Source organism: Salmo salar, chromosome ssa01 (assembly GCF_905237065.1).
Source record: "Salmo salar chromosome ssa01, Ssal_v3.1, whole genome shotgun sequence".
NCBI lineage: Eukaryota > Metazoa > Chordata > Actinopteri > Salmoniformes > Salmonidae > Salmo > Salmo salar.
The window spans coordinates 92,212,852-92,228,338 of NC_059442.1; positions in this window are offsets into that span (position 1 = coordinate 92,212,852).

The window sequence follows — 15,487 nt, forward strand, 5'->3', positions numbered from 1 at the left end:
CTGCCTGCTCTGAAACACCTTTCATTCACATGGTTCTCTCAGATAGCTCTCTTTGTCAGTTTACATGGCTCTCTTTGTCAATTTATAAAAAATATATATATTTCACCTTTTTTTAACCAGGTAGGCTAGTTGAGAACAAGTTCTCATTTACAACTGCGACCTGGCCAAGATAAAGCAAAGCAGTGTGACACAGACAAAAACAGAGTTACACATGGAATAACATGGAATAAACAATAAACAAGCCAATAACACAATAAACAAGTCAATGACACAGTAGAAAAAAAGAAAGTCTATATACAGCGTGTGCAAAAGGCATGAGGAGGTAGGCAATAAATAGGCCATAGTAGCGAAGAATTACAATTTAGCAGATTAACACTGGAGTGATAAATGAGCAGATGATGATGTGCAAGTAGAGATACTGATGTGCAAAAGAGCAGAAAAGTAAATAAAAACAGTATGGAGATGAGGTAGGTAGATTGGGTTGGCTATTTAAAGATGGACTATGTACAGCTGCAGCGATCGGTTAGCTGCTCAGATAGCTGATGTTTAAACTTGGTGAGGGAGATATAAGTCTCCAGCTTCAGCAATCTTTGCAATTCGTTCCAGTCACTGGCAGCAGAGAACTGGAAGGAAAGGTGGCCAAATGAGGAGTTGGCTTTGGGGATTATCAGTGAGATATACCTGGTGGGTGTTGTTATCGGGTGGGTGTTACGGGTGGGTGTTGTTATCGTGACCAGTGAACTGAGATAAGGCGGAGCTTTACCTAGCATAGACTTATAGATGACCTGGAGCACCTGGACCTGGACCTGGCGACGAATATGTAGCGAGGGCCAGCCGACTACAGCATACAGGTCGCAGTGGTGGGTGGTATAAGGTGATTTGGTAACAAAACGGATGGCACTGTGATAGACTGCATCCAGTTTGCTGAGTAGAGTATTGAAAGCTATTTTGTAGATGACATCGCCGAAGACGAGGATCGGTAGGATAGTCAGTTTTACTAGGGTAGAATCCCCCATAGTACAAATCTCTTTTATTCTGTCCGATAAATAAATATTCCAAACATTGTCTGTGACAGTTGTGGGATGTGATAGATCCTAAATTAATACAACCACTACCAAAAAAACACATTTTTTAGCTATGAGGCTGACGCAATAGATCAGAACGTTTAGCTTAAAATGTTGATGAACTATTAGGCTATTTCTTCACATTATAAGCGCAGCAATGTGCACACGGCAGTAGGCTATAAGTGTGAATGTTCCAAAATGCAATCAACTAGCGGGAAAACACCATTCTCAAAAGTGACCACAAATTTGAATATGCATGTAATGCTTTCATTATAAAGGTGCATTTTTATGGTGAAGATGACCTTCCCAAACTTCAAACTCACATTGTGTGTATGTATTTCCAGTTAGGTTCTACACTCATTGTAAAGCGGATTAATGTGCTTCATTTTAAGAAATGATTTGACCACTTTAGTTGTGATACAAACCTTATAAAAACATATAGGCCTATGGGCTAGGCTAAAGGAGTATGATTTGAAAAGAAAAGCAAAAAAAGCATGCACTGTTTATTGTCTTACAGTACACAAGCCTGGCATCATTCACAAGGGTTAACCCTTGTGTTGTCTTAAGGGTCAAAAATGACAAGCCACTATGTTTAACAGCAGAGAAAACCCCCTAAATTATATTTTTTCAACCTGAAATTTGATTACTTTTCCTAGAGTGACCCCAACATTACAGTAAGTGAAACATCGTCTTTGTTCATATTTCCATGAAAGCTGTACACCACAACGGTGTCAGAAGGTGGGTGTAGCTGGTGCATGAAGTCAGGAGCAGGAGAGCAGAATGAGTGAGCAACGTACTTTACTCAAAATAACGGCACAAGGTAACAATACACTTGACCAACAAATAAACGGTAATCAATACACACGGGTGAAAACAGCACCCGTCGAAATACCAACCATAATGTACCGAATTAACATAGAAACAATCACGCACAAAAACATGGGGGAAACAGAGGGTTAAATACATGAACATGTAATTGGGGAATGAAACCAGGTGTGTAGAAAACAAAGACAAAATGGCTAGAAGACCGGTGACGTCGAACGCCGTACACCGCCCGAACAAGGAGAGGGACCGATCTCGGCGGAAGTCGTGACAGTACCCCCCCTTGCCGACACTGGCCTCGGGGACGACCCGGAGGGCGAGGCACAGGGCAATCCGGATGGAGACGGTGGAACTCCCGTAGCATTGACGGGTCTAACACGTCCTCCACCGGCACCCAGCATCTCTCCTCCGGACCGTACCCCTCCCACTCCACAAGGTACTGAAAGCCCCTCGCCTGACACCTCGAATCCAGTATGGATCGAACTGCATACGCCGGGGCCTCCTCGATGTCCAGAGGGGGCGGAGGAACCTACCTCACCTCAAAATCCTGGAGTGGACCAGCCACCACCGGCCTGAGGAGAGACACATGGAATGAGGTGTTAATACGGTAATCGGGGGGAAGCTGTAACCTGTAACAAACCTCGTTCAGTCTCCTCAGGACTTTGAATGGCCCCACAAACCGCGGTCCAAGCTTCCGGCAGGGCAGGTAGAGGGGCAGGTTTCAGGTCGAGACCTAGACCCGGTCCCCCGGTGCAAACACTGGGGCCTCACTGTGGTGGCGATCTGCGCTGGTTTTCTGGCGCCTCACAGCCTGCTGAAGGTGCACATGAGCGGCGTCCCATGTCTCCTCAGCTCGCCTAATCCAGTCGTCCACCACAGGAGCCTCGATCTGGCTCTGATGCCAAGGCGCCAGAACCGGCTGGTACCCCAGTACGCACTGGAAGGGGGAGAGGTTAGTGGAGGAGTGGCGGAGTGGCGGAGCGAGTTCTGGGCCATCTCTGCCCAGTGCACGAACGCCGCCCACTCCCCCAGCCGGTCCTGGCAATAAGACCGCAGAAACCTACCCACATCCCGGTTCACTCTTTCCACCTGCCCGTTACTCTCGGGGTAAAAACCCGAGGTAAGACTGACCGAAACCCCCAGACGTTCCATGAATGCCCTCCAGACTCTTGACATGAACTGGGGACCTCAATCAGATACTATGTCCTCAGGCACCCCGTAGTGCCGGAAGACGTGTGTAAACAGGGCCCCCACAGTCTGTAGGGCCGTAGGGAGACCGGGCAAAGGGAGGAGACGGCAGGACTTAGAAAACCGATCCACAACAACCAGGATCGTGGTGTTATCCTGTTAGGGTGGAAGATCCATTCTGAAATCCACTTACAGGTTTGACCACGGCTGTTGAGGAATGGGTAAGGGTTGTAACTTCCCTCTGGGCAGGTGCCTAGGGGCCTTGCACTGGGCACACACCGAGCAGGAAACATAAACCCTCACGTCCTTAGCCAAAGTGGACCACCAGTACTTCCCACTAAGACAGCGCACTGTCCGACCGATGCCCGGATAACCAGAGGAGGGTTAGTCAATACACGGGCGCAGACCTCCATCCTTCTTCTTCACAGAAAATAAACTTGAGGATGCAGGTGAAGTGGAGGGCCGAATATACCCCTGCCCCAGGGATTCAGAGACATATGTTTCCATAGCCGCCATCTCCTCCTGTGACAGGGGATACACGTGACTCCTGGGAAGTGCTGTGTCTACCAGGAGATTTATCGCACAATCCCCCTGTCGATGGGGTGGTAATTGAGTCACCCTCTTCTTACAGACGGCGAGAGCCAAATCGGCATATTCAGAGGGGATGCGCACGGTGGAGACCTGGTCTGGACTTTCCACCGTAGTCGCACCAATGGAAACCCCTAAACACCTCCCCGAGCACTTTCGGGACCACCCCGTGAGAGCCCTCTGTTGCCACGAAATAGTGGGGTCATGACAGGCCAACCAGGGTAGGCCCAGAACCACGAGAAATGCAGGAGAATCAATAAGGAAGAAACTGATTCTCTCCTTGTGACCCTCCTGCGTCACCATGCCCGGTGGAGCGGTGGCCTCCCTAATTAGCCCTGACCCTAATGGTCAACTATCTAGGGCGTGAACTGGGAAGGGCATATCCACTGGAACAATAGGGATCCCTAAACTATGGGCAAATGATCTGTCAACAAAGTTCCCAGCTGCACCTGAATCTACGAGCGCCTCATGCTGGGAATGCGGGGAAAACTCAGGAAAATATACAAAAACATGTGTGCAAACAGAGGGCTCTGGGTGAGCCTGCTGCCGACTCACCTGGGGTAACATGAGAGTGCCCTGCCTGCTGCCTCGACTCCCAGAGATACCTCCCCAGCACCGACCGGCAGTGTACCCTCCACCAGCCACAGATGGTGCATGGATGGGCTCTCCTCCGGTTGCCCTAAGTGCAGCACCTCCCAGCTCCATGGGCGTAGGAGCGGTGGTGCTGGGGGATGGAATCGACAGACCCCGATCTGGTCAAAGGTGAGAGTGGTGTCCCTGCAGGCCAACTCCCGACGGATGTCCTCGCGCAAACTACAATGGTAGTGATCGATCAGGGCCCTGTCGTTCCATCCCGCGCCGGCGGCCAGGGTCCGAAAGTCCAAAGCGAACTCCTGTGCGCTCCTCGTCCCCTGCCTAAGGTGGACGATATGTTCACCCGCCGCTCTTCCCTCAGGTGGGTGGTCGAAAACGGGTGAAATCCTCGAATTGGTCCAACACCGGTTCTCCTTCCCCCCATACGGCATTGGCCCACTCCAGGGCTTTCCCTGAGAGGCAAGAGACGAAGGCGGACATGCTCTCACGGCTCGAAGGAGCCAGGTGGATGGTTGCCAGGTAGAGCATCAGCTGGAATAGGAACCCCTGACATCCCGCAGCCGTCCCATCATACTCCCTCGGAAGAGCGAGCTGAATCCCACTGGGACCGGGAGAAGGAGGGGTGAGTAGTGGTGCCCTTGGTGGTGCTGGTGGAGGCGCTGGAGGAACTCCTATTCTCTCCCAGCGATCCATAGTCTGCAGGGCGCGATCCATGGCGGTGCCGAGATGTTGTAGCATGGCCGCATGCTGCTGGACGCGCTCCTCGACCCCTAATACGGGGGTATCTGCTCCTGCTGACTCCATATGGTTTTGGTGCGTGATTCTGTCAGAAGGTGGGTGTAGCTGGTGCATGAAGTCAGGCGCAGGAGAGCAGAATGAGTGAGCAACGTACTTTACTCAAAATAACGGCACAAGTTAACAATACACTTGACCAACAAATAAATGGTAATCAATACGCACGGGTGAAAACAGCACCCGTCAAAATACCAGCCATAACGTTCCGAATGAACATAGAAACAATCACGCACAATATCATGGGGGAAACAGAGGGTTAAATACATGAACATCTAATTGGGGAATGAAACCAGGTGTGTAGAAAACAAAGACAAAACAAATGGAAAATGAAAGGTGGATCGGCGATGGCTAGAAGACCGGTGACGTTGACACCCGAACGCCGCCCGAACAAGGAGAGGGACCGACTTCGGCGGAAGTCGTGACAAACGGTACAAAGATTGTCCTAAAGTCATTTTTGACTGGGCAGTTATAAAATCATTTACACCCCACAAAAACACACAAAATAATATTATGCGTGCTACTCATTGAACTCAGACAAAACTAAAACTTTCTTGTGCATGTGCAGCATCTCCCCTCCACGACCCAAGTTCACAGACAAAATAAAAACAATTTCAGACAAAATAAACATTTCTTGAAAGCATTGTTTACTAATGGGGAATGCAGTCAGAGACTATAATGGTGATGCAAATGACAATCCCCCCAGTTCTCTCTTTGCTGAAGCCATGAGTGCACATTTCAGTGCCCAACAGGTTGTAGATCTGAATTTTACAAATGTCCAGGAGGAACAAGAGAACAATGATTTAGAAGAGGAGGAATCTGAAGAAGATGGGGAAGAATACAACCCAGAGCATGATGCATCATTTTCAGATGAAGAAGTAATCCCCAAAGCTGAAAGAGTGACATTTTTGTCAAAGAACAGCAAAATAACATGGTCCTTGTCACCATATGACAACCAGGGCAGGATAGCAGCACAAAATGTCATAAGGATGACCCCAGGGCCCACAAGACATGCAGTTGCTCATGCCCAGGACAGACCTCAACATTCTACATGTTCATCACACCAGCCATGGAGGGTTTTCCGTAAAGGGCGATTTTCCATGCCACGATGCCACTGAAAGTCTTTCACACTTTCTCAAGAATGCTACGATTTGAGTCAAGACCTGCAAAATGTGTGAGAGACAAACAGGCGGCCATAAGAGAGGTCTGGGAGAAGTGGGTGGAGCGTCTGCCATACCTCTACAACCCTGGGCCTGAAGTAACAGTGGATGAGCAACTGGTTCCGTTCAGAGGTACATTTTTATTTTTCATGTCTGTAATGTAAGTGATGTATTGCTGTAATATCATTGATTTATGTGATTGTTTTCTGTGACACTGAAACTAATTACTGATAGTAATCTGTTTTGTCAAAAGGTCACTGTCCTTTCCGGGAGTATATGCCCAGCAAGCCAGCAAAGTATGGCATCAAGATATGGGTGGCCTGTGACACACAATCTAGCAACGCTTGGAAGATGCAAGTCTACACAGGGAAGCCGAACATTGGAGGTCCGGAGAAGAACCAGGGGATGCGGGTTGTGCTTGATGTTACAGATGGACTGAGTTCACCTGTTATGAACTCAGCCAACAAGCTGGACAAGGTGCTTGGAACATACAGCTGCCGGAGGATGACTGCCTGCTGGCCCCTGGACATCTTCCATAACATCATTGATGTGTCCTCATACAATTCCTTTGTGATATGGAACAAGATCAACCCTACCTGGATGCCTGATAAGTGGAACAAGAGGAGGGTGTTCCTGGAGCAGTCGGGAAAGGCACTTGTAACCCCACACATTCAAAGAAGGGAGCGTCTCCCCCACACAGCAGCCTCTGTAGCATTTGTGAAAGCTGTTCAGGGGGCTGAATCTTGTCCTGATCAACATGAGGCTGCAGCTGGGGCAGGCAAGAGGAGGAGATGCCAATTCTGCCCCGCCAAAGAATGACTGTAAAACAAATAGTATGTGCTGCACATGTGAGAGATACATCTGCAAAGTCCATGCACAAACACTTGCATACTGTCCTACATGTGCTAATTAGAGTTGATTGATTTATGTTCTTCACGTTTGTTTTGTATCTATTATCTTATTTTATTCTTATTTATTGTTGTTGTTTGTACACCTTGTGGATGGAGGCAATGGTTCAAAAAATGGGAGAAGACCAGTATTTTGTAGTTGAATTCCTCATTGTATAGTATATAAGAATATATCACTATGTTGCCAAAAAAGTTCAAGACTGTTATTGTTTCTGTCACGACTTCCACCGAAGGTGGCTCCTCTCCCTGTTCGGGCGGTGCTCGGCGGTCGTCGTCGCCGGCCTACTAGCTGCCATCGATCCCATTTTCCTTTTCATTTAGTTCTGTCTGGTTTTACACACCTGTGTCTTGTTTTTCTGATTTCGGTGGGTTTATATTTCCCCGCTGCAGGGTAGGCTGTGTGCGGGATTATTTGCTGTGTAGTACATGTAAGGGGTGCGTGCCTGTACCACGGGCGTTGTTTGTTTTAAGTACGGTATGTGTTTACCGTGGACATATTGCTTGTGGCTAGCGGAGTCAAAGTTTCTCCCCTGTGTGTGTCATTCCCTCCCTGGGAATGGATACAACATTTGTGCGGTTTTCCTTTGTGTCTGTGTTGTGCTTTCGGAACCGCCAAATAAACTATTGATTTTCCTGGAACCCATCTGCTCTCCTGCTCCTGATTCCACCCCCCCCTCCTTCGAGAGGCATTGTTACAGTTTCCCTTCAATAAAATGCATTCAAAACCACTTTCTGCACATTTCCGCTACTTTCTTAAGCGATACAAGTGCTATCTCTCGCAATTTTTTTTAACACCTATGCAGTACCTTTAGCAATAATAATAATAGTACACCTCTACTTAAGTAAAGAAAACAATTATGACAGGTGTGTTGTAATAAAAATGGGTGGTGTCCACTGATTAAATGCCGTCTTTCTGCCTTGTGAAGAGGGAAAACCCTGATATTCACAAAGTTTGTGATGAATGACAGGTTGTTTCTTCATGCAAAATAGATTTGGGGTAACAAGTTACAAATGCGAGCGTGGAGCATACAAGTTAGCAGGCGCCAGGCTAACTAGCTAGCCAACTCCAGTCATGTGCTAACGTTTGCTGGTAAACCTAGCTTTAGGTGACTAGTTGTAACCATGTAGTTTGCTGGGTAGTAGCTAGCCAAATCTTTGACTAAAAAGAGAATAGATTTGTCAATCAAGATACAAAAGATCTCCAATTATAAAACCTAATTTTAGTCATAGACATGACTACTGGTAGTTGTTTAGCTAGCTAAGTTAGCAAAAATGACAATAATTACATTTCTTCCCACTGTAATGCAGTATGCATCTCATCAGTTCTTTCAGTTTTGCCCGCCTTGGGGGAGGGACTGGGGCCAGAGGACAAAGCACCGCCCAACACAAGTTGTAGTCTATCAGAGACTGGAAAAAATGTGTCTGCTTGTACTGTATATATTAAGCAATGAATCCGCCGATTGGAACATCGCTGAAAGACGTCAAATGGCGCAATCGAATAAGGACAACCATATCTACACCCACAAAAACGTGTAGTTCGATCAGTATAACATAGAGCGATCAGTATAACATAGAGCCTTTGCGAAATTCTACAAAGCAGGACTACATCAATTTTTAGACCCCCCCCCCCACCATTAATACACCGGAAGCCGTCATAGGGTGTATCATTCAGCACGCGATGCCCTGACCTGCCGTCCTCCTGGGCAATAATGTGTGAAACACATCTCAATGTCCTAGAAATGCTACAGACATGATGAAAACAAGCCCAGATTACCCCAGGGTGAAATTCCCCTTTAAGATATGTATAGTTCCTATATCGCATCCCCTTTAAGCATACACTGTTCTCTTTTCTAGGAATGGGGTCTATTCTCAGAAATCTAAAGTCACATAAAAGTACAGAAAAAAACAGGAAGGTTGAAGCCAATATACTGTACATGGTAATTAACACGGCTATTTGTCTACTTGTGTGGCTTCCTCTCGGAGTAGGAAATGAACTTCTCCTGCAGAGTGGAAATGTAATTTCACAGCCTGTTAGTTAAGCTTTGAACCTCAACAGTAAACTGGAAATAAAATATGGGTGCTTGTGTGTGTTGGGGGCCACACCCTCAGGCACACAGGCCCACTAGAACCACTTTGGTAGGGGCCAGTGGGGCCCTCACCATCAGGTCAACAGTTTCTCTGGGCTTTAAGTGTGTAAACACTGGAAGAGTGGATGGCTCCCATGAACCCAACATATTTAACACTTACAAATAATGGCACAGAGTGACGAGAAGAAGGAACAGAGGGGGAATGAGAGAAATGGAGGGAGAGAGAGAGCTGGAGAGATTGAGACAGACAGTAACAGAGAGTGGGAGAGAGAGAGATGGAGAATGAGAGTGAAGAGAGAGAATGAGAGATCGAGAGAGTGAGAGAGAGGTTTGAAACAGGGAAGAGACTCAGGGGGTATGCTAATTTGGTATTTTACATCTGGTTAGAAATTAATATGGAAATGATCTCAACAGAGAAAAATGTCATCATGTGTGCTACTGTACCTATATCTCCCCAATAGAATCCCCATACTTTAACAATGACAGCTTATCCCTCATAGAGGGGGAGATCAACAATTTCAAAGCTCAGGGACATGTACTAGTCTGTGGTGACCTAAATGCCAGAACTGGACAAGAACCCGACACCCTCTGTCCCCCTGTGTATGAACACATACCTGGAGGTGACAGCATTCCCTCCCCCATATGCCCCCCTAGACACAATGACGACAACATAATCATCAAAAACAGGTCACAACTCCTGCAGCTCTGTCGGATGCTGGGTATGTACGTACAGTTGAAGTCTGAAGTTTACATACACCTTAGCCAAATACATTTAAACTCAGTTTTTCACAATTGCTGACATTTAATCCTAGTAAAAAATTACCTGTCTTAGGTCAGTTAGGATCACCACTTTATTTTAAGAATGTGAAATGTCAGAATAATAGTAGAGAGAATTACTTATTTCAGCTTTTATTACTGTCATCACATTCCCAGTGGGTCAGAAGTTTACATATACCTAATTAGTATTGGTAGCATTGCCTTTAAATTGTTTAATCAGTTTAATCGCGTGATAATAATTACAGGGAGCTAATTGATAAACATATCTTAAGTTTAATGGTACCCCAAAGACACGACTTTTGGAGCCCCCGTGCGAGGAATCTAAGATAGAATTGGACTTTGCTGTGAAATTCTATATATCAATTGTGCAAACAGAATTGTACAAACAGCCTGCTATGTAAACAAAGTGATTGTGCATTTTCCATTGAGAGAAGCTATTTAGAGTAGCTCCGGTCTTATGTCGATAGCAGTGAGGAATAAATTCCAGATTTAGTCCGTTAGGCCAAACGGTACTATTTCTGTCAGTCAATATTAACTTCTAGAGTAAGGTTAGAAATTAGAAGTTAACTGTCCGGTAACCGAGCCGAATAATTTGCCTACCGCACTAAGACAGTGTGGGCAGACCGTATGCGTATTTGTATTTAAGTACCGTTTCGCTCCGGTCAACATAAACGCCAGCAGAATATGCTGAATGGGGTTAAGGTGAGACGTCACTAGAAAACCCACCCTTTCCATAAGTGAAAGGATCCTATTTTGGTTCTTGGAAGGATACTCCTGAACCAAGTAGCAATAGCTTAGCATTACGGGTAAGCTAACAGAGAGGGAACATTCCCTCTCCCCGTAACACGTTTAAAATTCATCCGCTAGCGCGACGGAAGTCCGACCTTTGTACTTCCGTTTAATTTCAGCATTCTGCACCCTGGTGGTGAAGAATTGCCAGTACATCTCTAGGGGAAATTGAAACGTGGAGCACGGTAACATATCCAGACAATCACAATTGACTGGATATGACGTCTCATTCAATTTAACTAACAAGTGAAATTGCCAGATTTACCTTTTCAAGTGGATCTTTCAAATAATATCCAAAATTGATTGGGCGTCTACAATGAGACATGATTAACTTTTTCCAAACTTAACTTAGATGAAGCAATGCTCTCAGGTTAATTGAAAGTTAATTCCCAGATAGCCTATACAGGTTTGATATATCATAAATAGATGAATCAGTAAAATCGGCTTTAGCAAGGCACGGTCAGTAAAACCCCTTTACTGACGCTCAGCCCCAGGGAGGAGCGTACCCTAGTGGTGAAGGGTCCCAACATTTGAACTACGGTTTACACTTATGATATCCAATCAATGGAGATTGTATGGATTATAGTCTCATTCAATTTATTTAGTTAAATTGTCGAACATACCTTTCTAGGTTCTTCCAATTAAATGAGACAACTTAAACTTTGCATATTAACCGGGATGAAGCAACCTCTCTGGTAATTCAAGTTTAATACCCAGATAGCCTACCCAGGTAGGACTAATCATTGGCATTGATTAATTCAATTTGCTTTTGCAAATTAATTCACGTCCAACTTCCACAGTACTGTACAGTACTGATGGTTCATTAACGTCTATAAATAGATTAAAACCGTCTTTGCAGCTCCCCACATTCCAACATTTTGGAAAATTAGGAAAAACATTTTTTCCTTTCAAATGTTCTAATAATGTGCAGGCTATCAGAGGGGGTGGTCCCCACTCGCCCGCTAATTAGTGAACCTCCACCCGTAAATGGATTGATCTCTGACCTCAGCAGCGATAACAACCCTAATTATGCCATTAGTGGAAAAGCAGACAACAATGTTTTCCAAAATCAACCATCGGGCGCAGGCCTCGTAAAGGTCCTCTCCAGTCTAGCTCTGATGTCTTGCCATCCGAGATTGCCATCTGTCCAATACTGCAGTGCACAGCTGAAGCATGAGCAGGTAACGGTAGACATAAAGGCACAGGTGGAGAGAACCGGGAAACCAATGACAAATGCAGAAAAGGGAAAAATTCTGCTAGCTATGGAACTGCGTTCGAAAACTGAACAATTAAATGTAATTGCAAAAACGTATGACGATGAACAAGCACAAGCTCTTCAACAAAATCGTTTTCTACAGGAACAACTCGATTTAGCCAAAACTAAATACGATGATGTCCATGCCAAACTAGATAAATCTGAAGAGTTATCTACAAACAGGAGCGCTCAACTTGACAACATGCATGCTGTTTTGTTGAATGTTACTCAAAATAACACGGTGCTCCTCAAAGCGCTGCAGACCAAAGACGATCAGTTAATGAACACAATGACAAAGTTGGATGATAAATCAGCAGAACTTATTGAAGTCGCTGACCAAATGAATGATGAGAGAACTCAGGTGATGAGGTTGGAAATATTGATTTCTAAGCAAGCAGAGGAAATCTCATCACTGAATCTCTCGCTCCGTACTCAAGACCTCTATCTGCAAACCATGACAGATAAGATGGAGACCGAAAGGAGCAGGTGTGACACTCACGTGTCCAAAATCAGTACTCTAAGCGCTCAAGTGGACTCTGCAATGCAGCAGAAGTCCACCCTTAGGTACCATCTGGAGGAAATCCAGAATGGTCACGCTCTACAGCGCGACTTCCCATCCAAGCAACCGGAGCCCTCTACTCACAGGAGTGAAGACAATAGGTTTCAGACCTTGCCTCCCTCATGTGTCCCTCAGTCTTCTCCTCTTGGCCCTTCGGCACTGAGTAATATGGCGCCTCTTGGCCAACAACAACAAGGCTTGGCTTCTTCTCTTGGCCTTTCGGCCCCAATCTCTCCACAGGATGAAGCCAACCCTCTCCGCCCGCTTGGCGTGGAATACCTTGACAAACTCGTCAAGAATTTCCCCACCTTTGACCCCGTTCCAGGTCAGCCAAACGATACTGAGACGTTCCTAGCTGACATAGAGGACGCGTTGGGTGGCTACCCGAATGCTACGGGTTCTGACAGGGTTTACCTGTTGAAGCGAACGTCGAATAGACACGTGACGAGGTTCATTCGTCTACAACAGCAACACGTGCTAAATGACTACGCTAAACTTGCCACATCTTTGAAATTAGAATTCAGTGGTTCTGCGACTCGCAAACACGATAGCTCACTGGCTAACACCGTCAAACAAACTCGGAACGAACACCCACAAGCTTACTATCATAGGCTTCGTTCAGCTTACTTTGGCCTACTCACTGAAACAGGAATGGAAGAGCTGTTACCATTCAAACAAATGTTTCTGTCAAACATGTATCCCACCTTCATTACCTACTTGGGCCCTGCAGCCCACGTTGGCTTGCCTATCTTACAACTCAGAGAGCTTGCAAGCACAGCTTTTGAGGCATCAAAAGTTCACAACGCTAAGAGCCCTGACCACTCAGTTTTGAAGTTTAACCAGGAGCACTAACTCCAGTTAGAGGGTGCATTATCAGGTATTGGAGCGTCGAGAGATGACGCACAACAGCAGTTTCTACCACGAAACCATGATTCCAATAACCTCCGCGGTCGAAATAACTGTAAAGTAGGTAGCCATCAACATGACTACCGCTACAATCGACCCGTTCGCTACGTTCCTGCACCCAACCCACAAAAAGTGTCAGAGCACAAGGGTAACAAAGGGTTGAAGGACGACCAAAACGTAGACCAATGTTCTCCAGAAGTCCCACTACGGGAAGAACTTAAGCGAGAACAATTTGAGAAAAGGGTAAAAGATAAGTCACAAGGACTAGACGGGGAATTACCGGACACCAGGTCCGCAGGAATTAACACCCATAGCATGGACGTTAAAGTTCAAATTTCTCCCGCTCTCATTCAAGACCCTATCCAGGGCCCGCTTGATCAAGAAACAGGCCCCCGGGCTCTGTCTATAGACTCTGATACAAAAGTTGCGAAGAAAAAGGTCAAACGCTTCGTTAAAGCCAAGCCCACTCAAAATCGGAAAAGTCAATCTGCTTCCATCTTGACCAGACATGGCACATCACGTCGTTGCGAACGACCACTCCACTTTGTGGGGAATATGTCCACTAACCACAAATCTAAACGGCCATACCTGGAAACAGTCCTGGAGGACTGCTTAGCTTGTCATGCGCTAATTGATTCGGGTGCGACAATATCACTCATCTCTCAAACATTGTTTGATGATCTCAAAAGGGCTTTGAAACCAACTAAACGTTGGTTAAAAGTGGAACGATACGACACTAAACTTCGAGGGGTCACTCAGACTACCTCGCCTCTCACATTGAGAGTCATGCTGAAACTACACTTCCAGGACGTATTACTCGTTCACCCTGTGTATGTTACCAGCCTCGAAACTGTAACCCTGCTACTTGGAGCAGACTTGATGGATCGGTTACTCCCATTGATGGATTGGAAAACCAACCAGGTATGGTCACAGGCCACAGTGCCTTCTCCACTGACCACACCGTCTTCCCCTAACGCTAGCTGCAACGCAGTCCTTCACGAGGGGTATCTGTCGAAAGCACCCCTTGGGAAACGACGTTTAGAAACCTCTTGGTACAGAATCCGATCCACGGAGATAGTACGATATCTCGACACATTCCATCAGCCAACCTGATTGACCATTCTTTTCATGATTTCGAGCCAGCTGTCTCTGTGAATAAGCAACTTCCCTCCTCCTTGCAGTCGTGCAATACGATAGTTGAGATGAACTTCTCTTGCCCTTCGGACACTTCCGCAAGCACTGCGGCCGTCTCAGCAAGTAAAACATTGATGCACAGAGTATACTCTGCTTCCGATGATACACCTTCCGCTTTGTCTGGGACTGTCACCCCTTACAATGACACTAATGGCGTCAGTCCAGCAACTGACCCGATGACTCCCACTGGTGAAACACTTTGCGATATCACAGACCGATATCCTCGTCTCAGTTCGCAGGTAATGAAGAGGTTGCCACACGCGGACGCGGTGGTGACTGACATGCCTCGACAGCCACTGAGCGTTTTGAAGCACAAACACCAGGAGATTTGGTTGAAAGGTTACAGCCATTCTCATAACGCGGCCGCTGAAAACTCGTACGTACGGTCCGATCTTCTCGTTTGCGCATCGGACACCAACACCAACCGCTGGTGGGGGGGTCCCGAGGCACAAAGGGGGGGAATAGTAGCCCAGACCCATGATGAGCCTCATCGAGGCCGGTGGGGGGGTCAAGACTACGGACAACACCGTACGAGGCCGCCAGAGCATACATCAAATCTAGTTGTAAACTCTCCTATGAGAACAGTGAGGAGCAGACAGGCCCCTAGACGGGGATTATCTTAGAAGACATCTAAGATAGTACTGAGGTGTACCACACTGGTCGTAAAGGAAGTCCAGTGGACTTGTCCACCTCCAAAACTAAAGGCATCAATAATCATTCTTTGCCATGCGTAGGTTCAACTACAATACAACTAGTAAAATGCTCCAATCATGTGTTCCGGTAGATAATATTTCAGAATAAATC